This window comes from Lathyrus oleraceus, chromosome 7 (assembly GCF_024323335.1).
Source record: "Lathyrus oleraceus cultivar Zhongwan6 chromosome 7, CAAS_Psat_ZW6_1.0, whole genome shotgun sequence".
In the NCBI taxonomy this organism is placed as follows: Eukaryota; Viridiplantae; Streptophyta; class Magnoliopsida; order Fabales; family Fabaceae; genus Lathyrus; species Lathyrus oleraceus.
The window spans coordinates 302490341-302505948 of NC_066585.1; positions in this window are offsets into that span (position 1 = coordinate 302490341).

The following is a 15608-nucleotide window of genomic DNA, read 5'->3' on the forward strand; positions in this document are numbered from 1 at the left end:
AAAAGTTAGTTGTTAATGAGTTAGAAGTTAGTATTTGTTTTGCTTTTGCTTTTCATTTTTTAAGTCATTCTTTGGAGAACACTCAACCCACTTATCACAGGCATGGATCCTTGAGCCAAGACATCTTCCAAAGGAAGGAAAAAAGGTCAAGTTTCCATACAATACCATGAAAGAGTGGAGACTTACAATCTCACTAACTAGAATGATATGCCTTTTATGTCACAAATTTAACGCTATGTTAAGCAATCGTACTTGGACTTATGTAGAAGTCGCAACTATTTGAGGTCAGGCAATAGAATTTTGGTGTTAATGCATGTTAGAGACATAGTATAATGGATTATGCTCATGAAACATATCACACATAAAAGAATATGCAAAAGAGGTGGCCTAATCTCATCCTTACTTATGTTGATTTTTCAATCAACTAGCCTTGGGACTTTGAGATATCATAGGCCAAATGAGATGAATGCATAAAGAATGGGAATGAGATGAAGAGGGAGGGGAATGGATCAAAACTCAAATTGGTCAAAGGAGGACTTTTACCTAATTAATATCATCCATTCATTTTGGGAGATGGAATGTACATTCCATCAATCCCCTAAATCCAATGATATTAACTTGACAAAGTCAAATCAACATTGACCAAGGCCCAACAACAAGAGTCAAACTCAAACAAGTCATCACAATTGGTCAACACAATTAATTGGCATTTATTCAAATTAAAAAGACTAAAATAATACATTTAAATTAAATATGGTTTGTCAAATTCCTAAAACCTCATCAAAACACCAAATAAATGGCCATGAGATTTATCATAGGTCAAACAAGGTCAAAGGACATTGGAGAAAAAATTTCAGAATTTTTAAAGACTTAAAAGTATTTTTAAACAATTAAAAATAATCACAAAATCAATTAAATCATGAAAAATATTAATAATGATCCAAAAAATAATTTTAATTCAAAATATGAAAGAGGAAATTATTTGAAAATTTTTGGTGAAACACTCATATTTTTTGGATCAATATTAAAATTAATATGAATTAATGAAAATAAGCTAATTAAAATAAAAATCAGAAAATAGCAAAAAAACGTGGACCACTTGATCTCCCTCATTAATTGAGGTGGCAAATCAAGTGGTCCTCAGCGCGCGTTCCACAATGGACACTCGTCAATGCACTGCAGGGATGGTATTTAAAACCAACGCACAAGATTAAAACGTTTGAAAAGGATCCTGTGGTCTGGAGAGATACCAACACATCGCCGGAGTTGTAACTCCGCTCTTCTTCTCCGATGGACCTCACCGGACTGGTCCACCCTCAATCATCACCAAAATAAAAAAGGAGGATATCATCTGAAAGAAAAAATAGCGTGGAGCACGAATCTGACATCAATTTTAACTAACTCCACATATATAGAAAGATATGAGGAGTTGAATTTTGAGGTGTGTCAACTGAGTTGCTTCGATTTGATCTCTAAGCAACTCAATCTTCTTGCCTACATTGGTAGGACTTCAGACAACCAAAGATCCAAGAGAATTGAGTTGAATTGAGTGAGAATCGAAGAGATGAAGTTTTCTGAAAATTACCTTCAATGTTATGCAGTTCTTGATGTTGCATGCTTCAAACACGATCTGATCACACTTGAGAAACTAATAGGAAGTGATTGGAGAGGTTGCAAGTTTGTGGATCATGGAGTTTTTGAATCTCCAACAGTTGAGATTCAAACTCAAATTTCAAATTGAAATTTCTCAGGTTTTCCTTTAAAATGAGAGGGTTTTAATGGGGGGAAAAACTGGCGCGCAAAGTGTGATTCAAATGAGCTCAGAAGCCTTCTATTTATAGCCAAAGAGAATGATATTTGCACACTTCAAAATCTGTCCAAAATTGGCAATGTGGATGGCACGAGTGCATGGGCATGTACAGGCCCATGATGCAATGCAATAAGGTCCAAAATGATTCAAATTGAAGTTTGAATGAAGCTTGAATGGAAAGGCATTGTGAACTGAAGTTTGTACAATTGATTCTTTCCAATGATACAGCCCTGTTAAAGCCATGCGCAGACCTAGCAAACTTTGTCCAAAATGCATGAACTTAGGTTCTTTGGAAAGCTTGGATCAAGATGAACAAGTTTGATGTTAAACACTTTTTCATTTGGAGCATGGAACATGGGGAATTTTGAGGTGGAAGTTTGGAAATTTCAACATGTTGAAAAAGTTTCTAAGTGTCAAGCTATATATCTCAATATCCCACCTTGCTTAACGTTTTATGTGAGCTTAAAATGAGAAAAGTGTCTTCGGAAAAGTTCTAGATATTTCAAAGACCTTAAAAATGATCACCAATTTCATGTCATTTGGATTCAAAATGATAGAGTTATGCATTTTTGAAGTTTGGAAAAATCACTTGTTCAATGGTATAAGTCAAAAATGACCTATAATGTATCCTCATGTCACATGCTCATAAAAGTTGAATTTGCTATCACTCCAAACATAAAAGTTTAATTAGAAATCTTGAATTTGATTGTGCAACTTGAAAATATTTCATCTCATAAAAATTGAGCAAGTTATGGCTTTGGGAAGTTGACTTTCAAATTAGGGTTTAGACAAAATGACCTATAATGTTTCAACATAGAAAATGGTTTTCCAAGCAAAACTAGCTCTAGGACTCAACATGAAAGTTGTTTGTAATGTCATTTAGAGTAACTTTTATCTTGGAATCATTTTCATATGGTGAAAATTATAGGAGATAGGGTCTAGGGAGACCCAGTTTTGATCAGATGAATTCATCTGGCCAACCACCATCAACCAACTTGCTAACCTTCAATTATCTTGACTTTCTAGGCTCATGGTAGATAATATATGCATAAGATGATGAATTTTGGAGTGTAACTTAAGAAATTTGATCAATTGGTGAGATAGTTTGTTGGAGAAGTTACTCAAGATACCCAGTCAAATTAGGGTTTCCAAGGCAAATCACCTCTAAACTCTTGAAGAAAATTTGATCTATATAACATATAGGAATCAATGGAACTCATATATGATGATCATAAACATTCTTGGATCAATTTATGGTTGTGCTCTTTGCCATGAGGGTCTCAAACCCTAGATATGAACCTGATAAATCAATGGGATTGTGCCTTACCTACAAAAGAGTTAGGCAAATGCAAAGACATATTTTTGGTATTTTAGTTAGTCAATTGATAAAATACAAGTATGATACAATAACATAGTGCTTGGTGATCTCTCCTAAAACAAACCCAATGAAAGAGGGGTAAGGAGGATGCCAAGGTATGATCCCAATGCTAATGCTTATGATGAAATTGCATGAGGGATCTTAGGGTCAAAATTGGGTCTTACACATATCATGATTATGAAATATGGCAGATGGATGTCAAAACTGCTTTCCTTAATGGAAATCTTCTTGAAGATGTGTACATGACACTGCCTGAAGGATTTGACATACCAGAAGAAGCCCCAAAGATATGTAAGTTACAAAGATCAATCTATGGATTGAAGCAAGCTTCCGGAAGGTGGAATCTTCGTTGTGATGAAATAGTAAAACAATATGGATTCATCAAGAATGAAGATGAGCCTTATGTCTACAAGAAGGTTAGTGGGAGCATGATCGTCTTCTTGGTATTATATGTAGATGACATATTACTCATTGGAAACGATGTCCCTACCCTACAACAAGTAAAGTCTAGGTTGGGTAAATGCTTTTCTATGAAGGACCTAGGTGAAGCAGACTATATATTAGGAATCAGGATCTATAGAGATAGATCATAAAAAATGCTTGGCCTAAGTCAGAGTACATACATAGACAAAGTGTTTAGACGCTTTAATATGCATGATTCCAAGAAAGGATTCATACATATGCAACATGGCTTGTGTCTATCAAAAACACAATCCCCTTCAACTAAGGAAGAAAGGGATCGCATGAATAAGATTCCATATGCATCTGTAATAAGATACATCATGTATGCCATGTTATGTACTCGACCAGATGTCTCGTATGCTTTAAGTGAAACGAGTAGGTACCAATCTGATCCTGGTGATGCTCATTGGGTAGCTGTCAAGAATATCATTAAGTATTTGAGAAGGACTAAGGACTCATTCTTGATATATGAAGGTCAGGAAGAGCTTGCTGTAATTGGGTACACCGATGCTAGCTTCCAGACAGATAAGGATGAATTTAGATCACAATTTGGTTATGTGTTTTGCTTAAACAGTGGCGTTGTAAGCTGAAAAAGTTTAAAGCAAGATACGGTTGTTGATTCTACAACTGAGGCCGAGTATATTGTTGCCTCAAGTGCAGCAAAGGAAGTTGTTTGGATCAAAAATTTCATTAGTGAACTTGGTATAGTTCCTAGCATTGTGGATCCCAATGGTCTCTATTGTGATAACAATGGTGCTATCGCACAAGCTAAGGAGCCTAGATCTCACCAACGATCCAAACACATGCTTAGGCGTTATCACCTCATTCGAGAGATAATAGTTATAGGAGATGCGAAAATATGTAGAGTACCTACACTTGACAATATTGCTAACCCACTCACAAAGCCTCTTGTGCAGCAGAAGCATGATGGCCAAACTAGATCTATGGGCATTAGGGGTATGCCTGATTGGCTCTAGTGCTAGTGGGAGACTGTTGGTGTAAGCCCTAGAGGCCAATACTTTTGGTACTTGTATTGAATTATTTATTAATAATAAAATGATTTTTCTTTATTATGTTTGTTTAATAAAGTCCCTCGAATAGATAATTCGTTTAATGTACCAAGTGTGACTTAATCATGAGATCCCATTAAACATAAGGACATTATTCTTAAAGTATTCGTAGTCGAGCTTTATTGTGAAGTGGGATAACATTAAAGCATTAAGACTATTATGTATATAGACTGATGATCACATCTCATGGATCGTGGATAAGGAGTTATCAAGTCTTAAACATAGGTATGAATATTAGGAGTAATATTTATACTGAATTGACTCATTCTGAGAATACCATATAGAATGTTATGCAAAGTGTCATAAGTTATTCTCATGGTGATAGTGGTGTATACCACCCTTCGACCTGAAACCACTATGGACCCTAGATGTATAGTCGAGTGCTTTATTGTTATTCAAACATTGTCCATAACTGGATGACCATAAAGACAGTTGGTGGGTACTCCACGAAGCATGATAAGGGACATGAGTGACCTAGATGGAATTTTCCCATCCTGCGTAACATGATAAATGTCTACGGGCCCAATATTGAACTGGACAAGGATGATACGATCTATGCCTTGTGTTCAATATAGATATAGGGGCAAAAGGGTAATTATACACATAAGTATTATCACAAAAGGATTTGTCAGATCACATGACATTTTCGTGTCTTAGGTAGCAGTGATGTGTTGCTAGATATCGCTCACTGTTTATTATGTTAAATACGTGATTTAATATAATTGCTAATGTCGCGAAAACCTACAGGGTCACACACAAAAGGACGGATTGATGAGAGATAGAGTAAATAAGGAACACCGTAAGGTACGGTACACTTAAGTGAATTGTAGAACAACGTAAGGTACGGTGTACTTAAGTAGAATACGAAATATGGTAAGGTACCACGCGCTTAAGTGATTTTGGCATATCATAAGATATGGGCCACATACACTTAAGTGGATTTTTTAGCTTACATCCCACACAAGTGGTTCTATAAAGAGAACCCTTGTGCAGAAGCATTTGTGTAGTTGAAATTTAGTTTCTCTCTCTCTCTCTCTCTCTCTCTCTCTCTCTCTCTCTCTCTCTCTCCCTTTCTCTCTCTCTCACTCATAGCCTTCATTCGTAGCAGCTACCACTGAGATTGAAGGAACTCATTCATATGGACTGAGTAGAGGCGTTGTCACTATTCAACGTTCGTGATCACTCCTTAGATCTGCATCAAAGGTTTCAATCTCCACAAGAGGTAACGATTCTATCACTGAACATGCCCATTCGCAAGGATCACTAAAGGAGTTTTTTTTTAATTTCCGCTGCATTTTGGATCGCTATTGTTCTTCATATTTAGCAGGGAAAAATAGTAATGTTGAATCCTATGTATCTGTTCCAGATGAAGTTTGCAAACAAATGTGGGCCATTGTTCATAGATTGCAAACTAAACTCATAAATAAGAGAACTCTAAGTGAAAATGTAGTAGAGGTTGATGTGGAAGATGGTAAAAGAAAAAAAGTTGAATCTTCAAGTCTTGCAAATATTTTCAAGAGGGGGATAACTTCTCAATCAACTATCAACAATGATTTTAAGAAAAAAGAGAATGAAGACACTGACTTACAAGTTGCAACTTATTTTTACAACAATGTTATCTCCTTTAACATTATAAAAGATGAAGAATTTATAAATATGTGTGAAATAATTTCTCAATATGGTAAAGGATATGAGCCACCATCTTACCATGACATTCAAGGTAAACATTTAAAGAAAAAAGTTGAGTCTATAAATAGCATATTTGTGGAGCATAAAGTTGGGTGAAAAAAGTTTGGATGTACAATAATGACTTATGGATGGACTGAACAAAAGAGGAGGACTATCATAAACTTTTTAGTCAAAAGTCCTATGGATACTTTATTTTTAAAATCAATTAATGCATCTGGCATTTCAAAGATAGCTGATAAAGTTTTCAAAATGATGGATGATATTATTGAGGAAGTGGGGGAAGAAAATGTTGTCCAAATTATAACAGACAATGCTGCAAATTACAAGCTGGTTGGACAAATGTTTATGGATAAAAAGAATAAGCTTTATTGGACACCTTGTGCAACTCATTGCATTGATCTAATGTTATAGGATTTTGATAGCAAGATACTTATGCATAAGGAGATTATTGCTTTGGGTAAAAAGATCACAACTTACATTTATGCTAGGATTGGTCTTATAACTTTGTTGCATCATTACACTGAAGGAGGTGAGTTGATAAAACCTGACATCACTCGCTTTGCAACATCATATTTGTGTTTGGGTTGCTTGAATGATAAGAGGGGAGGATTGTATAGGATGTTCACTTCCAAGCAATGGAAGGATAGTCAATTTTTCAAGACAAAAGATGGAAAATTTGTTGAAAATATAGTCACAAACAAGGACTTTTGGAAGAATTTGATTATTTTCCTTAAGGGTTATTTTTCTTTACTTAAAGTCTTATGTATGGTGGACTACGATGAGAAGGAAGTCATGGGCTATATCTATGAAGCAATGGATCAAGCAAAAGAGGAAATACAAACTAGCTACAATAATAAGAGAAAAAATGTATAATTTTATAAAATATCTTATATTGATTTATTTGATATAAAAATTATATTAGTATTATTTATGAACTAATTCAATGTTTTATTTCATAACCTATCAACCTTTATGGAAAATTATAGATAACAAATGGGACAAACAATTGCATAGGCCTTTGCATGCTGCATGTTATTATCTTAATCCAATGTTGCATTATAAACCTAATTTCAAAGCAGATAATAAAGTGAAACAAGGAATATATGCATATTTTAAAAGGATGATGGGAGGAGACATGGATATGGTGAATAAAATTGATGGTCAACTTGAGGATTTTAAGAGTAAAAAAGAATTCTTTGGGAGTGAAATAGCTCAACGTGGACTAGAAAACAAGACAATAACTCAATGGTGGGAATCTTACGGTGATGCACACCCAGAGTTGCAAAACTTATTTATTTGTGTGTTGAGTTTGACATGCAGTTCTTCTGGCTGTGCGAGAAATTGGAGTGCTTTTGAGATGGTGTGTTTTTAAATTTACCATATATTTTTTTTATAGTTATTATATGTTATGCATTTTAATTTAATAGTTTCCCTTTTTAGGTTCATACTAAGAAAAGAAATCGGTTGAAACAAAAGACTATAAATGATCTTGTGTATGTGATGGTAAATACAAGATTGACCAAGAATAAGGCTGAAAGGAAAAAGTGAGATCTAACAATTGATGATTTCTAAGATGATGACGATTGGTGGTATGTTGTTAAGGAAGAAAATGCATGTGGTAATCATGTCAATGTGGCTGATTTAGATGAAATTTGATGCAAAGTACTTGTGCTAAATCAATTGTACATGTAAATGAATTTGATGTCCTTGAAACTATAGAAAGTGACAATGAAGAAGGAAATGCAGATTAAGGTGATGGAGGAGATGATGATGATGATTATGATGGAGGAGATTATGAGATTAATGAAGATGAAGGAGTTGACATTATGGGGGAAATCCAAATTATCGACGCATTTGTGATTTGTACTAGCCTCTATGATTTTGAGTATTTTATTCTATGGATTTTAATATTTTAAGTTAAGATTTGAGATTTTTAATTTTATGGTTAAGATTTTAGACTTGATGGTTTTATATTTAATATGCAAACTTATGATTTTATTGTTACGCAGGATGGGCAAATTCCATCTAGGTCACTCATGTCCCTTAGCACGCTTCGTGGAGTACCCATCAACTGTCTTTATGGTCATCCAGTTACGGACAATGTTTGATCAACAATAAGGCACTCGACTCTACATCTAGGTTCCATAGTGGTTTTAGGTCGAATGGTGGTATACATCATTATCACCATAAGAATAACTTATGACACTTTGCATAACATTCTATATAGTATTCTCATAGCGGGTCAATCCAGTATAAATATTACTTTTAATATTCATACCTATGTTTAAGACTTGATAACTTCTTATCCATGATCCATGAGATGTGATCATCAGTCTATATACATAATAGTCTTAATGTTTTAATGTTATCCCACTTCACAATAAAGCTCGACTATGGATACTTTAAGAATAGTGTCCTTATGTTTAATGTGATCTCATGATTAAGTCACACTTGATACATTAAACGGACTATTTATTCTATGGACTTTATTAGACAAATATAATAAAGAAAAAGCCTTTTATTATTAATAAATAATTCGATACAAGTACCAAAAGTATTGGCCTCTAGGGGTTCCACCAACAGTCAACTCAAACACATGGCTTTTACCTTGCATTTCAATAAGAAAATCAAGCCATGCTTAGTAACTCACCTGCTAAACTGAAAGAGATCCAACATGGAATTGCAAGAGCATAGCCAAACTTACTGCAGCAAAGGAATCAAGCAAACATTGAACCAAATACATTCATCATTTCAAAGTACAAACCAAAGTCTTTTAAGTTTAAGCTGCAACATGAACAGCAGGTCATTGAAAATCATTTCCAATGACTATAATCTCATCCTAACTTGCAATAGCCAGTCTAATTTCATTTCACTCATTCACTAATCAACTCAAGCTAACATAACTAACTGAGTTAACTAACTGAGTTTGCTATCTACTTAGTGAGTCATCCTTAACTAACTCCTAACCACACTTAACTAATTCCTAACCTCACTCCAAAGCTAACAAGTTCCAAGCCTAACCTCTATTTAAGAAACTCATCACTCACATTTTGAAGCCCTTGAATTTTTGCTTGAACTTGCACTCTCTCTCTCTCTCTCTTGCAATCGCTTCCCTCACCCTCATTAGAGCTCTATTTTATCTCTCAAAGAATCCATTGAAGCTTCACATTGAAGCTTCAATTTCGCTTGAGTTAAGCCACTACATCATATTTTCACTGTTCTAGTTCAGAAGAAGAAGAAAGAGACAAAAGAAGAAGGAGAAGAAAGAATTAAGCTTAGGAAACTTACCGGTGGATTTTCCGATCATCTTCTCTGGTATGTCATTTTCCATTCAGTGTCATTTTCTTGCTCTGAGCTCATCAAGATGCAGTACCTAGGTTAGGGGGTAGAAGCCCCATAGTGTTAGGGATTGATTGGCACCGAGCGCCATTTAATTTAACTTATAGATAGTTAGGGTTCCTCCATTTAGCTGCCCGATTCGACCCATACAGAGACTGTTTCATAATTTCATCCCCATACTCGTGCTTATCTTGTCGTTGTGCTTCTAATGATGGTGGTAGTTAGTCTGAAATCCAACGCCGGCGCGGTGAGTCACGACGAACGAACGGTGAGATGAAAGTGAGGGTGAGCGCGCGCTTTGGTTTTCATTTTGAATTCGGTTGACTTGGACAAGTTAACAGAAGAGAGAGATTTGGGCTCAGTATTGGTTAGGCCCATGGATTTACTCATCATATGCCCTGTACCAATGACACACCCCCAGTGATTATGGAAATAATTGGAACCGGGCTTAACCAAGCCCATTAGCCTATTTTTCTAATTCACCTCACATTTCCAACGTGTACCCCCCTTTGAGTGCTTGAATTTTGATTGGGCTCAGGCGCAACCCAAGTTCTTTTTTTTCACACACCACCATTTTTTGGAATTAGCTTGCTGTACAAAAAATAGCAGTGGACTCATCCTGCAGCCCAATAACCAGAATCCAGTTCATACCACCCTTTCCATTTTACACCTCCTGATTTGATTACATTTCTTTGATTTTTCTTAATTGTTTTTAAAATTTATAATTAGACTAATTAGGATAATGTTAGTTTAATTAGGTTAATAAATCTTGATCATTAGGATATTAGGATTTAATTAGAATTGCCATTAGAATTTAACTAGAATTTCCCTTAGAATTTAATTAGGACTTTTCATTAGAATTTAATTAGGGTTTTATTTATATTTCTCTAATTAGGAACAATTAGCCTTTGATTAAGTTTAGAATCATGACTCTTTTAACATTAGGTTAGGGCCGACTTTAGACCATAAAATTTGACATATTTTGCAAATGACTATTTTGCCCTTATGGACTTATTTTTAGTATTTTGTGTTAGAATTACATGCTCCCTTTAGGATTAGAATATGACATAGAAGTTAATCATTTCCTTACAATTTTAGCACTTAACATAGAATTTTAATCAATATTTTGAATAATTTGCACATGCTCCCTTATGACTTCTAACTTAGATTTTTAAATCAATTTCTAATGCATGATCCCTTAGGGTAGTTTCTAACAGTTATTAACTTTGATTAGATCCAAACCTAGTTCCCTAAAAACAAAGCAAAACCCATGATTAAATTGATCAAAAGCAATTTTGATTAATTAAATCCTTTGAACTTGTATAATCCCATAGTCTAAATTGAGTGACCAAAAGACCCTTGGTTACTTAATAAGACTTTTCTTCCAAGCTGTGGAGCTCAAGGCCTCAACTCAAGATCTTCGATCAAGGCATCCTCAGTCATACCAAGCAGCGGATTATTCAAGCACATCAAAGGTAGCATCTTCAATACTTGTTAAATCAAAGTTAGAAGTTGTACGATACGAGCCTTGAGTAATAGAGAAGGAGTGGGATTGGAGTATTCCTACCCCCATTCTGAGTATCTTTGGGTATGGGAGGTATGACCCAGCGCTCATCGTATTCACCTCTATTCATAGACTTTAGCACAATTTTAACCATACGATTGACAAGTCTCTCACAACAAAAGCAAAAACAATAAAAGCAAAGACAACAATCAACAACTTATCAATCATGAATCAAGTCGTACGATACGAGCCTTAAGTAATGGAGAAGGAGTAGGACTGGAGTATTCCTACCCCCATTCTAAGTATGTTTGGATATGGGACGTATGACCCAGCGCTCATCGTATTCACCTTCATTCATAGACTTTAGTGCAATTCGAATCTAACGATCGACAAGGTCTTCATCATCAACACAAGAAACAACAACAAAGATCCTCCTCTTTCCATTCATATCACTTCAATCTCAATCATCTATTTCTTCTTGCCTCCAATCATCTTGTTTTCAGCTCTAGTGGGCTGAACTATGAAAGCTCTGATTTCCTTATTGCACTATAAGGGTACGTAGGCAGGAGAACCCAGTTTTTTCGTGAGCTATCTTATATATATCTTATTTATCAATCTACCTTCTATATCTCATGGATCACTCTTCATTCACTCAACCAATACCATCTTTTTGAGATCAATCATACTTCTCCTTGGACTCTTTGTCCATCCTTTTAGGACGTCTTGATGACAATCAATCTCTTCAATTGAGAGTTGTTTGGCCCGTATCCCAAACATATATACCATTCTTTTCCGGCTAATATGCCACTTTTCTCTTCGATTAAGAGTTTATCCTTCTCTTGGATCCAAGATACTATCCTGAGTTGATCTCGAATCGCCAATTCCACAGCAAGTGATACACTACTCCTTGCATCCCAGTACTGCAATCCTTCCTTGAAGATGTGTTTATCTTGTGAGTCCCTGTTGCTTAGACGAATCTCTTTTTCTATTCTCGTAGTTCCGAACTACGATTGCTCTGACTTTCTCATTGCACGATGAGAATACGTAGGCACGAGGATGTGAATCCTTGGCGAGCATACTACTAATTATTACTTCTTTCGCCTTAGGGAATCACTCATATCTTTCACTATTCATTACCTACCTTCGATCATAAATCATCCATCCAGTGACCTATTGTCTCTTTGACATCGAGATACACTTTCCTTGGAATTCCACATACACCCTTTTAGGACGCCCAACGAATAGTCCGTATTTCATAACTAGAGTTATTTGGCCCTTATCCCAAACATTTAATTCCTTCCCTTTTTTGGCTAACACCCTGTCGCGGTCAGAGTTGTTTCCCTCTATGGTAGAAATCTCATTTCTCTTATGGATTCCAATACAATTTCACCTTTCGATTTCAAACAATATTTCTTCAGTCACTTATCACTAAATATCCAATTATGTGACTTCGGTCACTTCACTCTATTCATTTCACGATACACTCATAATCTACCTTCCTTCACTCCACTTGATACACCTTAATCTTTGAGCCAAATACCCTATACCTTTGTGCTCCATCTTGTACCTCTTTCTGAACCAAGAGTTGTTTGGACTTTATCCCAAACACCTAATTCCTCTCTTTTTCGGTTGTCCCCATACAGTGATACAAGTGTTATACGCCCTCACTTGTCAGTTCATACCTGTTTACTCTTGGGTTCATGTTTTCACCCTTTTTGGAGTTCACATCATACCTTCTATCACATTTCTTTCCACCTTCTTCCTCTAGTTCCTTGAACTACGAAGCTCTAAATTCCTCATTGCATTATGAGGATACATAGGCATGAGGGCCCTAATCCTCACTGAGCACTCTATCTATTTCCCTTCCTTTCCCCTTATTCTTTTGCGAGTAATCTTTAGATAACACCTATTCGAGCGAGAACAATCAAAACGGTTCCCATGTAGTACCATGGATGTTTGGGGTGCTAATACCTTCTCCTTGCATAACCGACTTCCTTACCCAGTATATCTCTTTCCCCCGGATTTTATCGATGTTTTCCCTTCCCTTTGAGGATAAATAAAGTTTGATGGCGACTCTGTTGTATGTTTGAGCGTGTGATACGTTCGGGTATATTTCCGCTAGCTTCAATATGGAATCTTATTCATGTGATCCCTTTCTTCCTTAGTTGAAGGGGATTGTGTTTTTGATAGACACGAGCCATGTTGCATAGGTATGAATCCTTTCTTGGAACCATGCATATTAAAGCGTCTCAGCACTTTGTCTATGTATTTACTCTAATTTAGGCCAAGCAGTTTTTATGATCTATCTCTATAGATCCTGATTCCTAATATATAGGCTGCTTCACCCAGGTCCTTCATAGAAAAGCATTTCCCCAACCAAGACTTTACTTGGTGTAGGATAGGGACATTGTTTCCAATGAGTAATATGTCATCTACATATAATACCAGGAAGACGATCATGCTCCCACTAACCTTATTGTATACACAAGGCTCATCTTCATTCTTGATGAATCCATATTGTTTTACTGTTTCATCAAAATGAAGATTCCAGCTTCTAGAAGCTTACTTCAATCCATAGATTGATCTTTGTAACTTACATATTTTTGGGCTTCTTCTGGTATGTCAAATTCTTCAGGTTTTGTCATGTACACATCCTCAAGAAGATTCTCATTAAGGAAAGTAGTTTTGACATCCATTTTCCATATTTCATCATCATGATATGCAGCGATAGCAAGTAAAATCCGAACAAATTTAAGCATTGCAACTGGTGAAAAGGTTTCTTCATAGTCAACCCCATGAAATTGTTTATATCCTTTTACAACCAGTCTTGCCTTATAGGTATGTACCTTACCATCCATGTCAGTCTTCTTTTTGAAGACCCACTTGCATCCTATAGGGTTAACTCCTATAGGAGGCTCTACCAAGGTCAAAACCTGGTTTGTGTACATGGAACCTATTTCAGATTTCATGGCTTCTAGCCACTTCTCAGACTCGGGATCGGTTATGGCCTCTTGGTAGGTCACAAGCTCATCTTGATCCATGAGTAATACATCACCTTGATCAGTTACGAGATATCCATATCTCTCAGGTAGGTGATGTATCTTGCTTGACCTATGATGGTCTTGTTCTACTTGAGCAGGTTGCTCTTCCACAACTACTTGTGTTTCCTACTCTAGTTCCTCCATAGGTGTATAAATGCTTTGTGATTCTTGAATTTCTTCAAGCTCTACTTTCCTCCCACTGATTTCTTTGGAAATAAAATCCTTTTCTAGGAAAACTCCAGTCCGAGCGACAAACACTTTTCCCTCAGAAGGATTGTAGAAGTAATACCATCTTGTTTCTTTAGGATATCCCACAAATAATCATTTGTCAGATTTTGGCTCAAGCTTAGTTGAAATTTGTTGTTTCACATAAACTTCGCAACCCCAAATATTCATGTAAGACATATGTGGTTTCTTACCACTCCATATCTCATATGGTGTCTTCTCAACCTTTTTGGATGGAACACGTTTAAGTGTGTAAGCTGTTGTCAACAGTGCATGTCCCCAAAAGGAGCTTGGAAGATTAGCGTGACTCATCATGGATCGGACCATGTCTAACAAGGTTCGATTTCTTCTCTCAGATATACGTTCCATTGGGGTTTTCCAGGAGGAGTAAGTTGGGATAGGATCCCACACTCTTTCAGATGGTCATCAAACTCTAGGCTTAAATACTCACCACCTCAATCTGATCGAAGAGTTTTAATATTCTTACCTAGTTGGTTTTGTACTTCATTCTTGAATTCCTTGAACTTTTCAAAGGACTCTGATTTATGTTTCATTAAATACACATAACCATATCTACTAAAATCATCAGTAAATGTGATGAAGTACTGAAAACCTCCTTTGGCTGGTATGTTCAGTGGTCCACATACATCATTATGTATGAGGGTCAAAATATCATTAGCTCTTTCACCTTTTCCTGTGAATGGAGATTTTGTCATCTTTCCAATTAAACAAGATTTGCATGTCTCATATGATTCATAATCAAAAGAGTCCAAGAGTCCATCTTTATGGAGTTTGGAAATGTGTTTCTCATTTATGTGGCCTAATCGACAATGCCAAAGGTAAGTTGGATTTAACTTATTAGGTTTCATCCTTTTAGTATTAATGTTATAAATAGGCATTTCAAGATCAATGACATATAGTCCATTGTTCATTTGTGCAGTAGCATAGAATATATCATTCAAATAAATGGAGCAACAATTGTTCTTTATTATAAATGAAAAACCAAACTTGTCCAAACAAGAAACAAAAATAATATTCCTGCTAATTGCAAGTACATAATAATAGTTCTCTAACTGAATTATTAAGCCAC